Source organism: Schistocerca nitens, chromosome 7, assembly GCF_023898315.1.
Source record: "Schistocerca nitens isolate TAMUIC-IGC-003100 chromosome 7, iqSchNite1.1, whole genome shotgun sequence".
NCBI lineage: Eukaryota > Metazoa > Arthropoda > Insecta > Orthoptera > Acrididae > Schistocerca > Schistocerca nitens.
Window position 1 is genome coordinate 253462511 of NC_064620.1, and position 21608 is coordinate 253484118.

Below are 21608 nucleotides of genomic sequence, written 5' to 3' on the forward strand. Positions count from 1 at the left end.
GTGCCACCGCAGGTGTCTTGGACTTACGGGTCTTCAAAGTCGTTTTCTCTCGCTGTTCCTTTGGTTGCCGTTGGTGAGAGGGCTTATTGGAGTCAGTCTCTGGGACCGAAGAGGATCGCGAAGCCCGTCGACCAGCGACCTGTGGCTTCTTCAGGCACTGGCTGGTGTCTGCTGTGCCGCTGGTAGGAACCTGGGAAGGGAGTGACCCAAGGGATCCCTTCCGAGCGAGAGAAGCCGAAGAAGACCTACGCTTCTCCGGCTTAGAAGTGGGGACTGGTGTCCCCGATGGTTTAGTGGGTGCTGCTCCCGAGGTAGATGGTGTGGGAGCAACAGCGAGAGAAGGGGCCCCCATTGTCAAGGGGGCAGGTGAGGTCCTCTGATTCTGAGAGCTGACTGTATATCTTGCAGCTGAAGGAGCTGGAGCAGGAGTGACAGTGGAGGCATAAGATGACATCATGCGCACGGGATGTAGCCGTTCAAATTTCCGCTTAGCCTCAGTGTAAGTCAGTCGGTCCAGGGTCTTATATTCCATGATTTTGCGTTCTTTCTGTAAGACACTGCAGTCCGGCGAGCAAGGGGAATGAGGCTCTCCACAGTTGACACAGACGGGAGGCGGAGCACATGCAGTATCAGGATGAGATGGGCGTCCACAATCTCGACAGCGAGAGGACATGTGACCGAACTTCCAGCACTTAAAGCACCGCATCGGAGGAGGGATATAGGGTTTGACGTCACACCGGTAGACCATCACCTTGACCTTCTCTGGTAAGATATCACCTTCGAAGGCCAAGATGAAGGCACCGGTAGCTACCTGGTTGTCCCTCGGACCCCGATGAACACGCCGGATGAAATGTACACCTCGTCGCTGTAAGTTCGCGCGCAGCTCGTCATCGGACTGTAAAAGGAGATCGCGGTGAAAAATAATTCCCTGGATCATATTTAAGCTTTTATGGGGGGTTATAGTAACAGAAACATCCCCCAACTTCGTACAAGCGAGCAAGGCTCGTGACTGGGCAGAGGATGCCGATATTATTAAGACTGACCCTGACCGCATCTTGGACAAGCCCTCCACCTCCCCGAACTTGTCCTCTAAATGTTCGACAAAGAACTGAGGCTTCACAGACACAAACGATTCCCCGTCAGCTCTGGTACAGACGAGAGACTGGGGCGAATACCTGTCGCTCTCATTCATAGCCTTTCGTTCCTCCCATGGCGAGGGAGGGGAACGATTTGGGGTCATAAACATTACCTTTAAAATGGGCCCTCGAACGCTTAGAGACTACTGGTGGCTGGCCACCAGCAAGAGAAGATGTGCCACGCTTCATTGCGTGTCATCCACCCTGATGCCACCTACTCCGACCAAGGGCCCTCCCCACGGGCGCCACCCAGCCACAGCAAAGGCCACCTGGCAGGATGGCCATTGCCAGGAGTCCCGATGCCCCAGGGAGATGGGCATCTACTCCTTGGCATACGTGGGGAGTTAACGGCGCAGGCATCAGTAGAGCGATCCCTGTGTTGTCAGGGGGCTACAACCAAGAGGGTACATGGCGGCCCCACCACAACGGACTGGCTACCATGCTGGATGTTAGGTGACATGTGGTCCATGGTCGCCGTCAGTGCAGAAAGTGGCCCTGCACATCGCTTGGCAGAAAGTGCACGCAGGAGCGTATCCATGCCCATGAGATGTAGAGCGGGCAGGACTGCAACGCAACGACGACAAAGCTGGCGATAGTTCTCAACGCAAGATGGACACAATGCACCAAGTAAGGCGCCCTTCCCCAATCGGCTCGCTCTTCGGAAAAATTTTGAGATATGGAGGTCAAACCCGACGGGGGACCATCACATAAGGCCGAAACGTTGGAGACTCCTTTTAGTCGCCTCTTACGACAGGCAGGAATACCGCGGGCCGATTCTTACCCCCGAACCCGCAGGGGGGTGCAATGTGAGGTTTTCATGAGCAATAGAAAGGGGCAGAAACTATGTTGAAGTTGATATCTATTCCAATTTTCGGTACAGGTTCTGCAATTCTCGGAACCGAGGTGATGGAAAACGTTTTTTGATGTGTATACTTAGAAAGTGTATTTCTTGTTGCAAACATACGCTTTAAGGGGAACAAAGCCTATTGACAATAACAAATTATATTTAGTGTGTCAGCAGGGTTTGTTTCGACGATGTGCAACACAGATATGCTATGTTGGTTGCATATATTCAGGTGCAGCCTACACATTGGAATTCAGGTGTGACCCACTTTTTTTGCTGTCGAGTGTACAATGACTAGAGATGTACATGTAGACTGTTACAGACGATACTATAGGAGGGTTGCAAAGCCAGTACACTGCAACGAAATGCACAACGAAGAAATGCATAGAACCGACAATTCTTGTAGGGGCTCTTAGTTGGCCCCAATTGAATAAACTGAGTTATTCCACGTCAGTAGGCCTAGGAATCAACCGTAGTACAATACACTATTTTTGGAAGCATTAGCCAGTATAAAATATCTGGGAGTAGGTATCTGGTGTTACCTATAATAGAATACGTAAAGAAAAGTCGTATGTCAGACTCTTCATTTTAAGGAATCTTGAGGGAATGTAATAGATCTTTGTAAAATGTGATTTAAAAAACAATCATACTAATAAAAGCGCATTACATGATCGGTTGTGGGTGGCCTGTTTAGCAGCCGCATCAGTATAAATCACGCAGTGGGTAGTTGGTGTCGGAAATATTATTATCGTATTAGATTAGTTTACCTCCTTTCAAAGGAAAGCCACCATATTTCTCGCGAAACACACTGAAGAAACTGAATTCAGATAGGACTGTGATGCCATTATCCCCTACTATTGTAGATCCGACGTGGCGATCGTAAGAATGAGATAAGAGACGTTACAGCATATACATTGGCATGTATTCTATCATCTTTACCTCCAACAGTATTGTAGACTGGAATAGGTAAGAAAAGAGATAATACTGTTATGACGTACTCTCTGCCAGGCACTGTACAGCAGCTTTTATAGTATGTGTTTGGATGTAAAAGTCTTTAGATGTAAAAATCAACTATTTGCAGACGATGCAATAGAATGGTTGCAACAGCAGTTGGTTGTGGCGAAATGCATGAAGATGAACTGCGTAGGATCGATGACCGATTGCCGGCCGGAGTGGCCGAGAGGTTCTAGGCGCTACAGTTTGGAACCGCGCGACCGTTACGGTCGCAGGTTCGCATCCTGCCTTAGCATGGATGTGTGTAATGTCCTTAGGTTAGTTAGCTTTAAGTAGTTCTAAGTTCTAGGGGACTGATGACCTCAGCAGTTATGTCCCATAGTGCTCAGAGCCATTTTTTGATGACTGATTCAGTGACTAACTGAAAATTAACATATCGTGTATAAAGCGGCGAGGAGGTGCATTTCAGTTCAATAATTAGCCTATTGGTAGTAAGCAACTGGCATCACTAACAAGAATGTAATACCTGGGAATAACCATACGGACCGAGCTATACACAATAGAATATGAAGGAGAGTAAGATGCTAAATCTTATCCACTAAAGAAGCGTTTTTTTGTTTTTTTTTTTTTTTTTTTTTTTCGTCATCATTCTACTAACTGGTTTGATGCGGCCCGCCACGAATTCCTTTCCTGTGCTAACCTCTTCGTCTCAGAGTAGCACTTGCAACCTACATCCACAATTATGTGCTTGACGTATTCCAATCTCTCTCTTCCTCTACAGTTTTTGCCCTCTACAGCTCCCTCTAGTACCATGGAAGACATTCCATCATGTCTTAGCAGATGTCCTGTCATCCTGTCCCTTCTCCTTATCAGTGTTTTCCACATATTCCTTTCCTCTCCGATTCTGCATAGAACCTCCTCATTCCTTACCTTATCAGTCCACCTAATTTTCAACATTCGTCTATAGCACCACATCTCAAATGCTTCGATTCTCTTCTGTTCCGGTTTTCCCACAGTCCATGTTTCACTACCATACAATACTGTACTCCAGACGTTCATCCTCAGAAATTTCTTCAATAAATTAAGGCCGGTATTTGATATTAGTAGACTTCCCTTGGCCAGAAATGCCTTTTTTGCCATAGCGAGTCTGCTTTTGATGTCCTCCTTGCTCCGTCCGTCATTGGTTATTTTACTGCCTAGGTAGCAGAATTCTATAACTTCATTGACTTCGTGACCATCAATCCTGATGTTAAGTTTCTCGCTGTTCTCATTTCTACTACTTCTCATTACCTTCGTCTTTCTCCGATTTACTCTCAAACCATACTGTGTACTCATTAGACTGTTCATTCCGTTCAGCAGATCATTTAATTCTTCTTCACTTTCACTCAGGATAGCAATGTCATCAGCGAATCGTATCATTGATATACTTTCACCTTGTATTTTAATTCCACTCCTGAACCTTTCTTTTATTTCCATCATTGCTTCCTCGATGTATAGATTGAAGAGTAGGGGCGAAAGGCTACAGCCTTGTCTTACACCCTTCTTAATACGAGCACTTCGTTCTTGATCGTCCACTCTTATTATTCCCTCTTGGTTGTTGTACATATTGTATATCACCCGTCTCTCCCTATAGCTTACCCCTACTTTTTTCAGAATCTCGAACAGTTTGCACCATTTTATATTGTCGAACGCTTTTTCCAGGTCGACAAATCCTATGAAAGTGTCTTGATTTTTCTTTAGCCTTGTTTCCATTATTAGCCGTAACGTCAGAATTGCCTCTCTCGTCCCTTTACTTTTCCTAAAGCCAAACTGATCGTCACCTAGCGCATTCTCAATTTTCTTTTCCATTCTTCTGTATATTATTCCTGTAAGCAGTTTCGATGCATGAGCTGATAAGCTGATTGCGCGATAATTCTCGCACTTGTCAGCTCTTGCCATCTTCGGAATTGTGTGAATGATGCTTTTCCGAAAGATGGTATGTCGCCAGACTCATATATTCTACACACCAACGTGAATAGTCGTTTTGTTTCCACTTCCCCCAACGATTTTAGAAATTCTGATGGAATGTTATCCATCCCTTGTGCCTTATTTGACCGTAAGTCCTCCAAAGCTCTTTTAAATTCCGATTCTAATACTGGATCCCCTATCTCTTCTAAATCGACTCCTGTTTCTTCTTCTATCACATAAAAAAAATGGTTCAAATGGCTCTGAGCACTATGGGACTTAACATCTGTGGTCATCAGTCCCCTAGAACTTAGAACTACTTAAACCTAACTAACCTAAGGACATCACACACATCCATGCCCGAGGCAGGATTCGAACCTGCGACCGTAGCAGTCGCGCGGTTCCGGACTGAGCGCCTAGAACCGCGAGACCACCGCGGCCGGCTATCACATCAGACAAATATTCACCCTCATACGGGCTTTCAATGTATGCTTTCCACCTATCTGCTCTCTCCTCTGCATTTAACAGTGGAATTCCCGTTGCACTCTTAATGTTACCACCGTTGCTTTTTTTAATGTCACCAAAGGTTGTTTTGACTTTCCTGTATGCTGAGTCTGTCCTTCCGACAATCATATCTTTTTCGATGTCTTCACATTTTCCTGCAGCCATTTCGTCTTAGCTTCCCTGCACTTCCTATTTATTTCATTCCTCAGCGACTTGTATTTCTGTATTCCTGTTTTTCCCGGAACATGTTTGTACTTCCTCCTTTCATCAATCAACTGAAGTATTTATTCTGTTACCCATGGTTTCTTCACAGCTACCTTCTTTGTACCTATGTTTTCCTTCCCAACTTCTGTTATGGCCCTTTTTAGAGATGTCCATTCCTCTTCAACTGTACTGCCTACTGCGCTATTCCTTATTGCTGTATCTATAGCGTTAGAGAACTTCAAATGAATCTCGTCATTCCTTAGTACTTCCGTATCCCACCTCTTTGCGTATTGATTCTTCCTGTCTAATGTCTTGAACTTCAGCCTACTCTTCATCACTACTATATTGTGATCTGAGTCTATATCTGCTCCTGGGTACGCCTTACAGTCCAGTATCTGATTTCGGAATCTGTCTGACCATGATGTAATCTAATTGAAATCTTCCCGTATCTCCCGGCCTTTTCCAAGTATACCTCCTCCTCTTGTGACTCTTGAACAGGGTATTCTCTATTGCTAGCTGAAACTTGTTACAGAACTCAATTAGTCTTTCTCCTCTTTCATTCCTTGTCCCAAGCCCATATTCTCCTGTAACCTGTTCTTCTGCTCCTTCCCCTACAACTGCATTCCAGTCGCCCATGATTATTAGATTTTCGTCCCCCTTTACATTCTACATTACCCTTTTAATATCCTCATACACTTTCTCTATCTGTTCATCTTCAGCTTGCGACGTCGGCATGTATACCTGAACTATCGTTGTCGGTGTTGGTCTGCTGTCGATTCTGATTAGAACAACCTGGTCACTGAACTGTTCACAGTAACACACCCTCTGCCCTACCATCCTATTCATAACGAATCCTACACCTGTTATACAATTTTCTGCTGCTGTTGATATTACCCGATACTCATCTGACCAGAAATCCTAGTCTTCCTTCCACTTCACTGACCCCTACTATATCTAGATTGAGCCTTTACATTTCCCTTTTCAGATTTTCTAGTTTCCCTACCACGTTCGAGCTTCTGACATTCCACGCCCCGACTCGTAGAACGTTATCCTTTCGTTGATTATTCAATCTTTTTCTCATGGTAACCTCCCCCTTGGCAGACCCCTCCCGGAGACCCGAATGGGGGACTTTTCCGGAATCTTTTGCCAGTGGAGAGATCATCACGACACTTCTTCAATCACAGGCCACATGTCCTGTGGATACACGTTACGTGTCTCTAATGCAGTGGTTTCCATTGCCTTCTGCATCCTCATGTCGTTGGTCATTGCTGATTCTTCCGCCTTTAGGGGCAATTTCCCACCCGTAGGACAAGAGAGTGCCCTGAACCTCCATCCACTCCTCCGCCCTCTTTGACAAGGCCGTTGGCAGAATGAGGCTGACTTCTAATGCCGGAAGTCTTCGGCCGCCAATGCTGATTATTTATCAAAATTTAGGCAGTGGCGGGGATCGAACCCGGGACCGAAGACGTTTTGATTATGAATCAAAGACGCTACCCCTAGGCCACGGTTTTCAAAACACTTAAAAGACAGATTTTTGTGTATTGCTCGTCAATCTGGAACCTTTATGAGTTTGGAATAATGGAAGAGAGACATAAGATCCAATAAAGAGCAGCACGTTTCGTCGTGGGATTGTTATAGAGGTGCTGAACAGACTGCAGAGGCAGGGGAGGCACTATGTACGTATTATGAACAGGTTCAATATTAAAATTTCAAGGACTTATATTCGAATAAGAGTTTGGAAAAATATTACTTCTTCCCACAAATGTCTCATGAAATGACCACAACGACAAACCTGGAGCTAATACATAGGTTTACGGACTTTCTTTCTTTTTCCTCACGTGCCCCTCACAAATAAGGCGGGACGTTTAACGATATGAAATTATGATGGAATGCTAATAACATATTATTCCTGGAAACATCCCCAACGACTAAGAGACAAGGTTCATAAAATATTTTTAAAACGTTCTTTATCCTTTTGTCCATTTCCTGCTTCACACATGGTAACCACAGCAAATGATGTGTCTGGTAGGCAATGTACCGAACAACAGCTTTGTCCACTGAGCACTAGGTGGGTGGTGGGGGGGTGACGTGGGGTGGGAGGGGAATTTACTCTCCATACACCCAGCAACATTCGCTTGACCTCTCACTGTCACAGTGGCAGCTCACTGATAGCGGGAAATGGCTGTGAGCTGTGTGCAGTTTGGGCTATGTCTGCCCACTACAGACGAAGATGGAAGATGGATGGAAGACACATTTCAAGAATCTTGCTTATTTTGTTTGTTTAAATGAAGTTTGTCCTTCTCCCAATCCATTGCTACGAAAAATTAGTGTGAACTGTCTGTGACACTGCACCAGTGTGGGAAATTAGCATGTTACATTGTATTCACACTTGTTCCATGGAGTATGAATACAACATTTCGCAATGATGTGGGAAGTGTCAGTTTAACGTAACATTTCTTTACACAGCATAATTATAATTTTCGTACAATTACTACTTTTTATCTAAAAATTGAGTAGAAGAAGCTGTCATTCAGAAATTCTTTTAATTTTTTTAAAGTACTGATTGACTATCTGTCAGAGTTTTAATGCTATTTGATAAATGACAAAAGATGTTTGTGGCAGCATAATTCACCCCTTGTTATTTTTGATCTGGGATGTGTTGTTAATAACAAATTTCGAAACAATATATTTATTGTGAAGGTACTGTGAATATTTCTAATCCTTAAATAAATGTCCGCAAGGTGATCTTAAGAGCGCTTCAACTATTATTCTGATTACACACTTCTGTGTAATGGACAATTTTTCTCTTAATCGTGAATTACCCCAAAATATGATGCCATATCAAAGCAGTGAATGAAAATAGGCGTAGCTGGCTGAGACGTTTATCATCAAAATTTGCAATAAGCGTAACAGAATGAGCAGCGTAATTTAAATGTTTCAGCAGATCACCAGCATGTTTTTTTTCCAATTCAATTTCTCGTCAATGCATAGATGCAGAAATTTTGAATATTGTGCTTTAGCAACAGAATTATGTTCAAACTCTATATCTATCAAGAGATACAAAACTGTATACACTCTATTCTCTCAAAGTTTGGTGGGAGTCTGTTTGCAGAGAACATCTTGATAATTTTCTGAAAGACATTATTTATAATTTACTCGCCTAGTTCTTGTTTATTGCGTCAGTTACTGTACTTGTATCATCAGCAAAAAGAATTATCTTTGCATCTTCATGAATACAGAGTGCCATGACATTAATATGTATTAAGAACAATAAGGGACACAGGACCCTGTGGTAAAGTGTTCTTGAAACTACATCAACTAGAGGACGCTGCTGATTTTTGCAAACTATCTGTACTATTAAATTCAACCTTCTGCATTATTCCAGTGAAATATGAATTAAACCATTTGTGCATTGTCGACTCCCACCATTATACTTCAGCTTATATGGAAAAATTTCATGATTCAGATACTCAAAAGCCTTTGAGAGATCAAAAAGAAACAAAGTCCCAATCATTGATGTTTGATTTTTAGATCATTTAATATTTTATCGGAGAAAGCATATATATTTTCTGTTGGAAAGCCTTTCTGGAAACCAAACTGTCATTTTGTTGGCGCTTCATTTTTACAAATACAGCTTGAATGCATTACTTTTCCAAGAATTGTGGATAAGGCTATCGGAAGTGAGAAAGAGCGGTAGTTGTTAGCAACGGTGCTGTAATCCCTTTTCGCAATGGTTTAACAACAACTTGTTTTAGTCTATCCAAAGAAATGTCGGCTTCAGTGAGCTATTACATATGTGGCTGAGAATACTACTTATCTGTTGAGAACAAGCTTTTAATACTCTCTAGGAAGTGCCATCATTTCTACGTGAGCTTTTGCTTTTGAATGAATTTATTATTTGAATTAATTTATTATTTGAATTAATTTATTATGAATTTCAGTAGGAGAGGTGGGTTGAATTTCAGTTTTATTGCATTGCTAAGGTATTACCTCTTCTATACATAATAACGAATTTTCTAATGAGCAGCTGCATAACGTCTTCTCTACAATATTTAAAAATCATTATTGGAAATATTTTCTATTTCTGACTTTTTGTTAACAAACATTTCATTGAGTAGAAATAAGAAATAAAGTCTTCCTGTGCTATCAGTTTCCCTGTTATCCTTTTAACAATATTTCAAACTGTTTTAATTTTATTATCAGCAGTACCAATCTCTGACATAATGCACATAGTTCTGAACTTTTTAAGAACTTTTCTTAATAGAGTGTAGTAGGTTTTTATAATGTCTGTTTCTGGATCATTACTTTTAACTGTAAGAACAATTACCCTTTATTGTTTACAGGATAGTTTGATCCTTTTGGTAAGGCACGCCTTTCTGAATCGTTTCATGCAATTGTGTTCTACCGTTTCCTTAGGGAAGTTATTTTCAAATATACTCACAAAGAAATCATGAAATACACTAAATTTTAAATTCTGTTTACTTGTACACCTCATGCCAGTCTAACTGTTTCAAGCTTTCCCTAAAATTGGCAGCAGTTACATAGTTAATCGGAAACAGGAAAATGTTTTATTTGATTTATTTTACCTTGGTTTATAAAAACATTATCTACCAGTGTGCTGCTTTCCTGTAGTACCTGAGTAAGAAAATCAACAACTGACGTCAAATTGAAACAACCAGGTAATACTTCAACGTCATTCTTTCTGTCACACACTTTCAGAAAATGTACTTTCAAACCACACAAATAGCTTGCTTCTCTTCGTGTGACAGATAGCTCTACAAAGAATCCAGGTATTTCAGATATTGCTGAAAATATCCCAGTGGTGACCAAACCACAGCTACAACTATAAAAGCACCACTATTTAGTTTAAGCTCACAGGCACATGATTTTGCATCATGCTCTACATAATTAGCTCGTGGTCTTGTGGTAGCGTCCTCCCGGGTTAGATTCTCGGCGGGGTCAGGGATTTTTCCTGCCTCGAGATGACTGGGTGTCATTGTATTGTCTTCATCATCATCATTCATTCCCATTACGGTCACAGGAAGGCAATGGCAAACCACCTCCGCTAGGACCTTGCCTAGTACAGTGGTGCGGGTCTCCCGTATCGTTCCCTAAGCTCCTTGGAGAATGGGACCTTATCATAAAATTTTTCATGCTCTGATAAATTTTAATTTATATGGCGATTCCTCTCTGCATAGGTACTTTTTCATAGTGTGACTATATGATGTTCAGACAAGAATAGGACATCTGTTCTACCATCAGTTTGTAAATGTTTTAAACCGTCAAGAAGGTCGTCCGGTTTTTAGTCCCCTCATCGTCTAATGCAATTTACTAACATTTTTAACTGGATTTTTATGAGAATCTTGTGATACACTATTTTTCACAGTATTTTTACGAGAACCTTGTGATACTTTATAATATCTCTAGTACCAGTCTGTCTGAGCTTCTCATTAAGCTTAATTTAATTCAATGTTGAATTATTGGAAACTAATCATAGCCTAAAAAAGAGGTAATCCTATGTGTTTCAATGGCCCCTCCCCCTTTAAGAACTGTCATACGAGCCAATTTACCCATCTCTTTGCTACTGAGATGAAGTCCCACCTACCAACAGAATCAACAGGAGCCAAATACATGACTGACAAAGTAGCCACCCGAAGCGGCTGATCTAGCTCCACACTGCCCTTCCAGGCAGAACTCTTCAATTGGGGCGAACATGCTGCATGAAGGCAGGAATCAACCCATCATTTGTATGGTTCGTTGCAGGTCACACTCAGTATTGGAGCCCTGCTCCCCATCAATGCTCTTTCCTGCTCCACTCACTATCACAACATGATACTGCTTTGCAAAACCCTTGCATAATGATCCTGTATCCTCTGTCACTTGACTAAGACACACGCGCTGGGCTTGTGCCGGGCTTGAAGAAACTTGTGACATGGTATCTGTCACCTAATTTTTTCTGTAAGATCTGGCGCACACCTCTCCCATACCTGCTGCCTAACAAAAGAAATTTCCTTCTACTTTCTACTTTTTTTGAAACAGTTGGTTTCCTTCTGAAAATCTGTTGAGTATTAACTACACGAAAATCTACTTGAGCCTCTTCCTTATTTGACTGAGGTATCAAGGCAAATGTATTGTTTGTGCCAATGATAAAATTGTCAGGTACTGTTCTCTTTCGTCTCCCGTATTACTTCCCACCTGTCTTCACACTCCTCCCTCTTAATATCGTCAGTTCCTCCCTATCCAGTCCACTCTTATGTACTCTAATCTTACCTTCCCGTACAGCTATTTTCCTATCCCTTGAAAATATTTTGCAAAATCATGGAAGGGGCCCATTTACTTCCTCAATTCCCAAGCCACTACACTCCTCCCAATGTTACTATCTGTCAGAACATCTACTTATAACCCCAGAACTAACTTTCCTGTAGTAGCTCATACACTACTCTCTCATGGTTGTTTACAGTCTTTTTATGTAATTTATCTAGAAAACAACAGGAATATCCTATGAATTACAGATCGCAAGAGTCACTAAAGCGAATCGACCCTGCTCTACTACTGTGGTGGACTTCATACTCTATTAAAAAGAAGCAGGTTTCTACTCTTCTTTATCCTGTTCTCGATCCAGATCTCAGTAAATGGTTCATAGTTCCACATTTAGGAAATTTCTCTTACAATGGCACCAGTAAGCTTAAATAAAAAAATGTTTGGAAACATTTTGTGTGCAAAACACTATTTGGCACATTTTCCTGATGATAAGGGAAGCACATCAGCTTATCAGCTTTGAAAAAGAGTAGGATACAGAAACCAGTTGTGACGGTTTCCATCCAGGCTTGTAGTGTCACCCGCTTGAAGTAACGCCGCGGAAGCTGCAGGTACAAAAAAAGACACTCTGCTGTTACAGACCACCTGCTTAATGAAGGGCGCAGTTACAAGGTGCTACATTAAGATACGTAAAAGGGAGGAAGGTAACCACCTTCAAACAATGGAAATTGATAAACATATGGCTATTGTCCGAACTTCGTACTGAATGATCATACACAAATCTCCTTAGAGACCACTTCCGACAGAAGCATTTTATGAATTACGCTTCCTACCTATATGCCCCACATATTACTATTACTCTATTTCAGTTGTTTTGGTTTCATTTGTCTTCCTATTTTACTTTATATAATTGTATCTTAGTCTCATCACATACGTTACTAGTAATATTATACTTGTTTAAGCAATATTATCTTTTTCAGTCATGCTCTTCAATATGACATCAGTTTACTATGTTTTGATAAAATTATTTTTCTTCTCTGAACAATAGGAATTTGTCACGTTATTCATTAACAAAATTTTATCTAAGATACAACGACTTTATTCTCGGTACCAAAGTCTTAAATGAAGCGTTAATAATTGTTATATTTGACAGCCAATAGAGAGTCTCTTTGGATCTACCTAGTTTAAAACCTTTGATCTCATAAAAATTCACGTATTTATCTTCGTACTTAATGATGACGTATAAGTAAAAAACTAGTTAGGGTAGGATATTACACAAATGATGTGTGTTTTTCATGTGTAATGTATAAAATGTTTTGCCACTTGTTACAGTCAATTAACCTTACAGTACTACATCTGTAAGGAGTTACTGCGTGTTAATTCAGGACAGGAAATTAAGAAACTACTGCGTGCTAATTCAGAACAGGAAGATATTCGAGACATCAGTTGTTAGACGCAGTCTAGTGTAAAGACGTGAGAGCTCTCTATAGTGTTATCACAGAGGAGGTTTCTCTCTATCAGGTGTAAAGGAAATTAAATTTGAACGTATGGTAATCAGTTCATCACGAATTTATTTGCCTTTAAGCATAATAGGATGAGGATTTTGCAACAAATATGTGAGCTGAAATGGAATGTCGTTTAGAGGTATAATCTGTACATCGGGACATGTATTTCATGTCCTTCCACTGATAATTCCGTTCTCTCTGCGCTGTTTCCCCTCTATCATTTCATGGCACAACAACAATCTTTATCGTTTTTAGCACATCGATTACAGTTCTCCCGTTTAACGGACTTCATGAACATTTGATAACATCGTTACGGTGCTCAGGCGTTTGGTCTTCAGAGATATAAAATTTCTTGCGGCAGTATTTGTTACTGCAATGCTGTGGTTAAAGTGAGGACATAAAACACTCGTAATTGATCTGTCGGATGAGGAAGTGCAGCTATTCCGTCGGCTACGTATTTTCATTAATAGCCCCTCTTCAGTTTACATCGGCGCTCAACTGCAAAAGATATACGGAGTGTAAAAAAATACGTTTACAGTGTTTTAAAATATTCAGAGGATAAATACTTTTTATATTACAAAAATGTCAAAGGTGCACAGCTTCCTCGCTAAGAGTCTATTAAGTTCTTGACGCTGGTAACACAGACGGCGTTCAACTATAGTGTGATAAACAGTGTTTTGGCTTGGTATGTATTTCGTTTTTGGGGTAAGAGGGAGCGTTTGGTGTACGCGACACAACAGACATTCTAGAAGAGCTGGTTAGCCTTTTGGGTGCTGCTGCAATCATTATTTCTCGAAGCACCTGGTGTTAAACATCATTAGCATGAAGATCCGCATTAATGTGAACGGACGTAATTTTCAGAAATATCTCTTATACAATATTATTCATACGACTGTTTTAACACTGGTAGAAGCGGACCTCGGGGAAGATCAGTTTGGATTCCGTAGAAATGTTGGAACACGTGAGGCAATGCTAACCTTACGACTTATCTTAGAAGAAAGATTAAGAAAAGGCAAACCTACGTTTCTAGCATTTGTAGACTTAGAGAAAGCTTTTGACAATGTTGATTGGAATACTCTCTTTAGATTTCTGAAGGTGAGAGCGGTAAAATACAGGGTGCGAAAGGCTATTTACAATTTGTACAGGAACCAGATGGCAGTTGTAAGAGTCGAGGGGCATGAAATGGAAGCAGTGGTTGGGAAGGGAGTGAGACCGGGTTGTAGCCTATCCCCGATGCTATTCAATCTGTATATTGAGCAAGCAATAAAGGAAACAAAAGAAAAGTTCGGAGTAGGTATTGAAATCCATGGAGGAGAAATAAAAACTCTGAGGTTTGCCGATGACATTGTAATTCTGTCAGAGACAGCAAAAGACTTGGAAGAGCAGTTGAACGGAATGGACAGAGTCTTGAAAGGAGGATATAAGATGAACATCAACAAAAGCAAAACGAGGATAATGGAATGTAGTTAAATTAAATCGGGTGATGCTGAGGGAATTAGATTAGGAAATGAGACACTTAAAGTAGTAAAGGAGTTTTGCTATTTAGGGAGTAAAATTACTGATGATGGTCGAAGTAGAGAGGATATAAAATGTAGACTGGCAATGGCAAGGAAATCGTTTCTGAAGAAGAGAAATTTGTTAACATCGAGTATAGATTTAAGTGTCAGGAAGTCGTTTCTGAAAGTATTTGTATGGAGTGTAGCCATGTATGGAAGTGAAACATGGACGATAACTAGTGTGGACAAGAAGAGAATAGAAGATTTTTATGGACACCCTACCAGGAAAACGATCCACCTGCGACATTCATGTTGTACAGAAAAACCTTTTATCTGCTCTCAATACTATAAAATTTTATATGTGTCGTTTTCCTACACTCTGCATATAAAACCGTTCGCATCACTCACTCATGGTACTGAATTTCACCAAAACCGCGATAGAAACATAAATAATCTGGAAGAGAGAGAGAGAGAGAGAGAGAGAGAGAGAGAGAGAGTGTGCACTGCAGCCACTGTCCTAGATTTCGACAGTATTTTCAATCAGTTTAGTTTTCCTGCTCAAAAGCCAAGAGGAAACTTACACCAGTGCCTTCCTCGTGGTTTACCGCCCATTTGAATGAATGATTAAAGGGCATAGAGAAAATTTGTCAGCCTGTCACAAATGCTGTTGATCCCAATGAAATTCTATATTTTAATTATATGTCCAAAATATTACTTTAATTCATTTGTTTTGGTTCCACTTGTCTTATAGTTTTACTTTATATAATTACATTTTAGTCTTATCGTATGTCTTACGAAAGAGAAATTCACTCGAAGTGGTTGCGTTTATAATCGCTCTGCGTTTTCATTTTCAGCTGTCAAAAAATGAACGACTCAGTTTAAATGTGGTCGTTGTTATGTTCTGGAACGACCCAAAGCTGCTCTTATAGTTCAGATTAAAATTGGATCATTAAAGGTGTTTGGAATAGCTGAAGCAATACGTATCAGAAGATAAGCGCTGTACATCTTAAATGAGAAATCTCTACAAAATTGTGTGTTGGACGATGTCAAAAAGCAAATGAAAACAATTTTCTCTTTTAATCCTGCGCCCAATAAAAGAAGTACATAAACGTAGGCAGTAACGGTTACAAGAAATAATATTTGTCGTAAACCGAACGGATATGAAGCATGTGACTCACAATCAGCGGTTTCTCTCATTATTATTTCATTCATCAGTTAAGGGATGCTATTTTCCAACATGATGTTTACTGAAACTTCGTAGTTACCGAGTATGAGTTTTTAGTAGTTATTAAACTTTCTGCCGTTTTTAAAGGACTTAGTTTACGTTCTGGGCCGTTGTACTGCATCTGACGGTATGCCACTTCACGCCAGAACTGAAACTGTGGTTGGAAGTCGGCTTGGCTGGAAACCTATGACGAGTCTTCTCAGAAAAGAAGTTAGTTCGAAAACAGTCGTTGGAAAGAGCTATTAAAGTTCTGCTGGACGAACGAAAATACCGACGTCAGAAGAGGCCTGAATTGGTTAGAAGAGGGCCACACACGGTGATTCAAATGGCGAAGTAAGTCATTTGAAGTTGGAGTTGTTCAAACGAACACCGTAATTTTTCCGTTTATTCCATCTTAAGAAATTATTGACTGGGAAATATTACGGGATTAATGCATGCACACATGGCCTGCCAAAAAAGCGAAGCATCATTAACACATGATCGGATCTTAATGTAACTTCGCGCACGTGCAGACCATCGACGGATCGATTCTTACTTAAGCTGCGTTGTGGTCACCCGTCCTCTCTTTAATGTTAATCACTTTCCGCCATCATCATTGTCATCAAGTGCGAGAGACAGCGAATGAAGCCTTTAGTAGGAAAGAAATTGCATGATGCTTTAGGAAACTCTCAGGACAGAGTGATGGAATAGTGGGTTTTTCTGATTGAGCGACTCCATGGACACGGGTGCAGGTTTCAAATGTGGAACTAGTAACAGTACGTCACATAAGTAGTGGTGCCGTTGGCGGCTCTCAGGATTACGCTGGTGGCAAAAGAACGGAAATAAAGACAGTGGCGTGTGGAAAAGTTTGTTTATCGGGACGGCGTGAAAATTTTGTTCTGAGTGAGTTGCTTACTTTCAGTCTGAAGCCATGGGCTAAGGCGTTACTATAAAAATTTCTTCTAAAGTATTAAAAATACAGTAAAGCGGTTCGTTATCACAGTCTCCAGTTAGTTATCATAACGCAGCAAAATGAAAAAGTATCCTGCCAGTTTCGAGAGTAATTACTGGAAACCTACAACTAGTAAATATAACTGCATTTGCATCCAACATTATTAAAAAATGCCTATCTGCCAGAGACATGTTTTGCTGGACCAGCGGTGAATTATATTACTGTGTCTCGCAATTATCAGACCCCACACCTGCGCCTGGGGACCGGCACGAGGCAATGAATTCAGAGCGGGGAGCACCTGAAGCCTCTCTGTGGCCCCGCATCAGCAGCCGTACGTCAGCACTGGACATTTACGATCTCCGGGCGCGCGTGTGACCATGCATATGTGATGCGATAGGCGAGGCGTTTCCAGTACGTGCTCTGCAATCAGTAGCGTGGAGGTGACGGACCGATAAGATTACGGTTCCTACAAATGTCGAGTCACTAATCTGAAACACCATTGAGTTCTTTTTACGCCATCCCACAAAACCGCAGCACGAAAACTGCTATTGTAGAGGTGATTGACGGACTGAAACAAGCCATGGAACTTCAGCAACTGTCGACACTGCTGATCGGCATAGACTATTTGCTAAGCTTACAAGTCAAAATTTTTCTTCAGGTGCTGCACAGTGGCTCCACTCATATCATACATTTCGACAACACTGTGCAATTGTAAGTAGGTTTTTATGTTGGTAACGCCACGTAGCGCTCTGTGTGAAAATCACTGACTGTGCTGTGTGCAGTCTGTGGCTGGTTGGCATTGTTGGAATATTCGCTATTGTAGTGTTGGACAGTTGGATGGGAACAGAGCGAAGCGTTGCGCAGTTGGAGGTGAGCCGCCGGCAGTGGTGGATGCAGGGAGAGATGCCAGAGTTTCGAGCGGACGATCTGGACGTGTTTCCATCAGAATAAGGAAATTTGTTTAATTGAATGTCACTATATATATGTTGTTGTGGTCTTCAGTCCTGAGACTGGTTTCATTCAGCTCTCCATGCTACTCTATCCTGTGCAAGCTTCTTCATCTCCCAGTACCTACTGCAGCCTACATCCTTCTGAATCTGCTTAATGTATTCATCTCTTGGTCTCCCTCTACGATTTTTACCCTCCACGCTGCGCTCCAATACTAAATTGGTGATCCCTCGATGTCTCAGAGCATGTCCTACCAACCGATCCCTTCTTCTAGTCAAGTTGTGCCACAAGCTCCTCTTCTCCCCAATTCTATTCAATACCTCCTCATTAGTTATATGATCTACCCATCTAATCTTCAGCATTATTCTGTAGCACCACATTTCGAAAGCTTCTATTCTCTTCCTGTCTAAACTATTTATCGTCCACGTTTCACTTCCATACATGGCTACACTCCATACAAATACTTTCAGAAACGACTTCCTGACACTTAAATCTATACTCGATGTTAACAAATTTCTCTTCTTCAGAAACGATTTCCTTGCCATTGCCAGTCTACGTTTTATATCCTCTCTACTTCGACCATCATCAGTTATTTTGCTCCCCAAATAGCAAAACTCCTTTACTACTTTAAGAGTCTCATTTCCTACTCTAATTCCCTCAGCATCACCCGATTTGATTCGACTAAATTCCATTATCCTCGTTTTGCTTTTGTTGATGTTCATCTTATACCCTCTTTTCAAGACACTGTCCATTCCATTCAACTGCTCTTCCAAGTCCTTTGCTGTCTCTGACAGAATTACAATGTCATCGGCAAACCTCAAAGTTTTTATTTCTCCTCCATGGATTTCAATACCTACTCCGAACTTTTCTTTTGTGTCCTTTATTGCTTGCTCAATATACAGATTGAATAGCATCGGGGATAGGCTACAACCCGGTCTCACTCCCTTCCCAACCACTGCTTCCCTTTCATACCCCTCGACTCTTATTACTGCCATCTGCTTTCTGTATAAATTGTAAATAGCCTTTAGCTCCCTGTATTTTACCCCTGCCACCTTCAGAATTTGAAAGAGTATTCCAGTCAACATTGTCAAAAGCTTTCTCCAAGTCTACAAATGCTAGAAACGTAGGTTTGCCTTTCCTTAATCTATTTTCTAAGATAAGTCGTAGGTTCAGTATTGCCTCACGTGTTCCAACATTTCTACGGAATCCAAACCGATCTTCCCCGAGGTCAGCTTCTACTGTTTTTCCATTCGTCTGTAAAGAATTCGCGTTAGTATTTTACAGCTGTGACTTATTAAACTGATTGTTCGGCAGTTTTCACATCTGTCAGCACCTGCTTATTTGGGATTGGAATTATTATATTCTTCTTGAAGTCTGAGGGTATTTCGCCTGTCTCATACATCTTGCTCACCAGATGGTAGAGTTTTGTCAGGACTGGCTCTCCCATGGCTGTCAGTAGTTCTAATGGAATGTTGTCTACTCCGGGGGCCTTGTTTCGACTAAGGTCTTTCAGTGCTCTGTCAAACTCTTCACGCAGTATTCCATCTCCCATTTCATCTTCATCTACATCCTCTTCCATTTCCATAATATTGTCCTCAAGTACATCGCCCTTGTATAGAACCTCTATATACTCCTTCCACCTTTCTGCTTTCCCTTCTTTGCTTGTAACTGGGTTTCCATCTGAGCTCTTGATATTCATACAAGTGGTTCTCTTTCTCCAAAGGTCTCTTTAAATTTCCTGTAGGCAGTATCTATCCTACCCCTAGTGAGATAAGGCTCTACATCCTTACATTTGTCCTCTATCCATCCCTGCTTAGCCATTTTGCACTCCCTGTCGATATCATTTTTGAGACGTTTGTATTCCTTTTTGCCTGTTTCATTTACTGCATTTTTATATTTTCTCCTTTCATCAATTAAATTCAATATTTATTGTCTTACCCAAGGGTTTCTACTAGCCCTCGTCTTTCTACCTATTTGATCCTCTGCTGCCTTCACTATTTCAACCCTCAAAGCTACCCATTGTTCTTCTACTGTATTTGCTTCCCCCATTCCTGTCAATTGTTCCCTTATGCTCTCCCTGAAACTCTGTACAACCTCTGGTTCTTTCAGGTTATCCAGGTCCCATCTGCTTAGTTTCCCACCTTTTTGCAGTTTCTTCAGTCTTAATCTGCAGTTCATAACCAATAGATTGTGGTCAGAGTTCACATCTGCCCCTGGAAATGTCTTACAATTTAAAACCTGGTTCCTAAATCTCTGTCTTACCATTGTATAATCTATCTGAAACCTGTCAGTATCTCCAGGCTTCTTCCATGTAGACAACCTTCTTCTATGATTCTTGAACCAAGTGTTAGCTATGATTAATTTGTGCTCCACGCAAAATTCCACCAGGCGGCTTCCTCTTTTATTTCTTAACCCTAATCCATATTCACCTACTATGTTTCCTTCTCTCCCTTTTCCTACTCTCGAATTCCAGTCACCCATGACTATTAAATTTTCTACTCTCTTCACTACCTAAATAATTTCTTTTATCTCATCATTCAATTCATCAATTTCTTCGTCACCTGCAGAGCTAGTTGGCATATAAACTTGTACTACTGTAGTAGGCGTGGGCTTCGTGTCTATCTTGGCCACAGTAATGCGTTCACTATGCTGTTTCTAGTAGCTTACCCGTACTCCTATATATAACTTTTTAATACTATTGAGGAAAATACATTGTTCTCTATCAAAATTTTTCATTTGCTAACTATGCCTATCAGTAGTCAGTGCCTTCAGTAGTTAGAATCTTTTATTTAGCTGGGCTGGCAGTATTGCCGGTCGCTTTATTGCAGTAGTTCGAGTAACGAAGATTTTTGTGAGGTAAGTGATTCATGAAAGGTATAGGTTATTGTTAGTCAGGGCCATTCTTTCGTAGGGATTATTGAAAGTCAGATTGCATTGCGCTAATAATATTGTGTGTCAGTTTAGTGATGTTCAGATTAAGTAAAGAGAAAACTGTTTGAGTACATTGAGTTTTGCTCAGCTGTTTGTAAATCAAATAACGTAAGAGGTTTTCCAGCTCTGTCGTTCATAATTTTTCTGTGGGGACGTTTCACAATGACTAGAACATACAGAGCACAATGGAGGGATGGAAGATCAGGGGTTCCCCAATCATCAATTTTGGGTCCATTACTCTTTTCGTTATACAGAATGTTTCCGTAAAAGCGTGCAAAAATGTAATAGGACATGGAAAATGCTCCCATGAACAGTTTGAGATAGGGAACCTGGGGTCGGAGAAGCCAGCTTAAAGAGTTATAAAGTAAAGTTGTCTACCGCTTTGTCTAGTAAACGTCGACTTACATACTCTGTCATGGTGGGCGCAGAGTTGAAGTTTGAATCTTAATCCATATAAAATAAGAGCGGTCTATATCGTTCACAAGAGACTTATTACTCTTCAGTTCAGAGAATCTCTTCTGCCATTTAAACGCCACATAGATAACCTTCTCTTCGTCTGCAAAGAACTTGGGAATAAATCTGGACCATCATTTAGACTGGAAAGAACAGACAACTGCAGTTTGTAAGAAGGCGACGGAATCGTTTCCCTCACTATAGAAAGACAGAAAGGTATTTCCTTTAGAGTTTGAAAAGAAGCTCGTAGAGACACTAATATTCTCCATAAATGA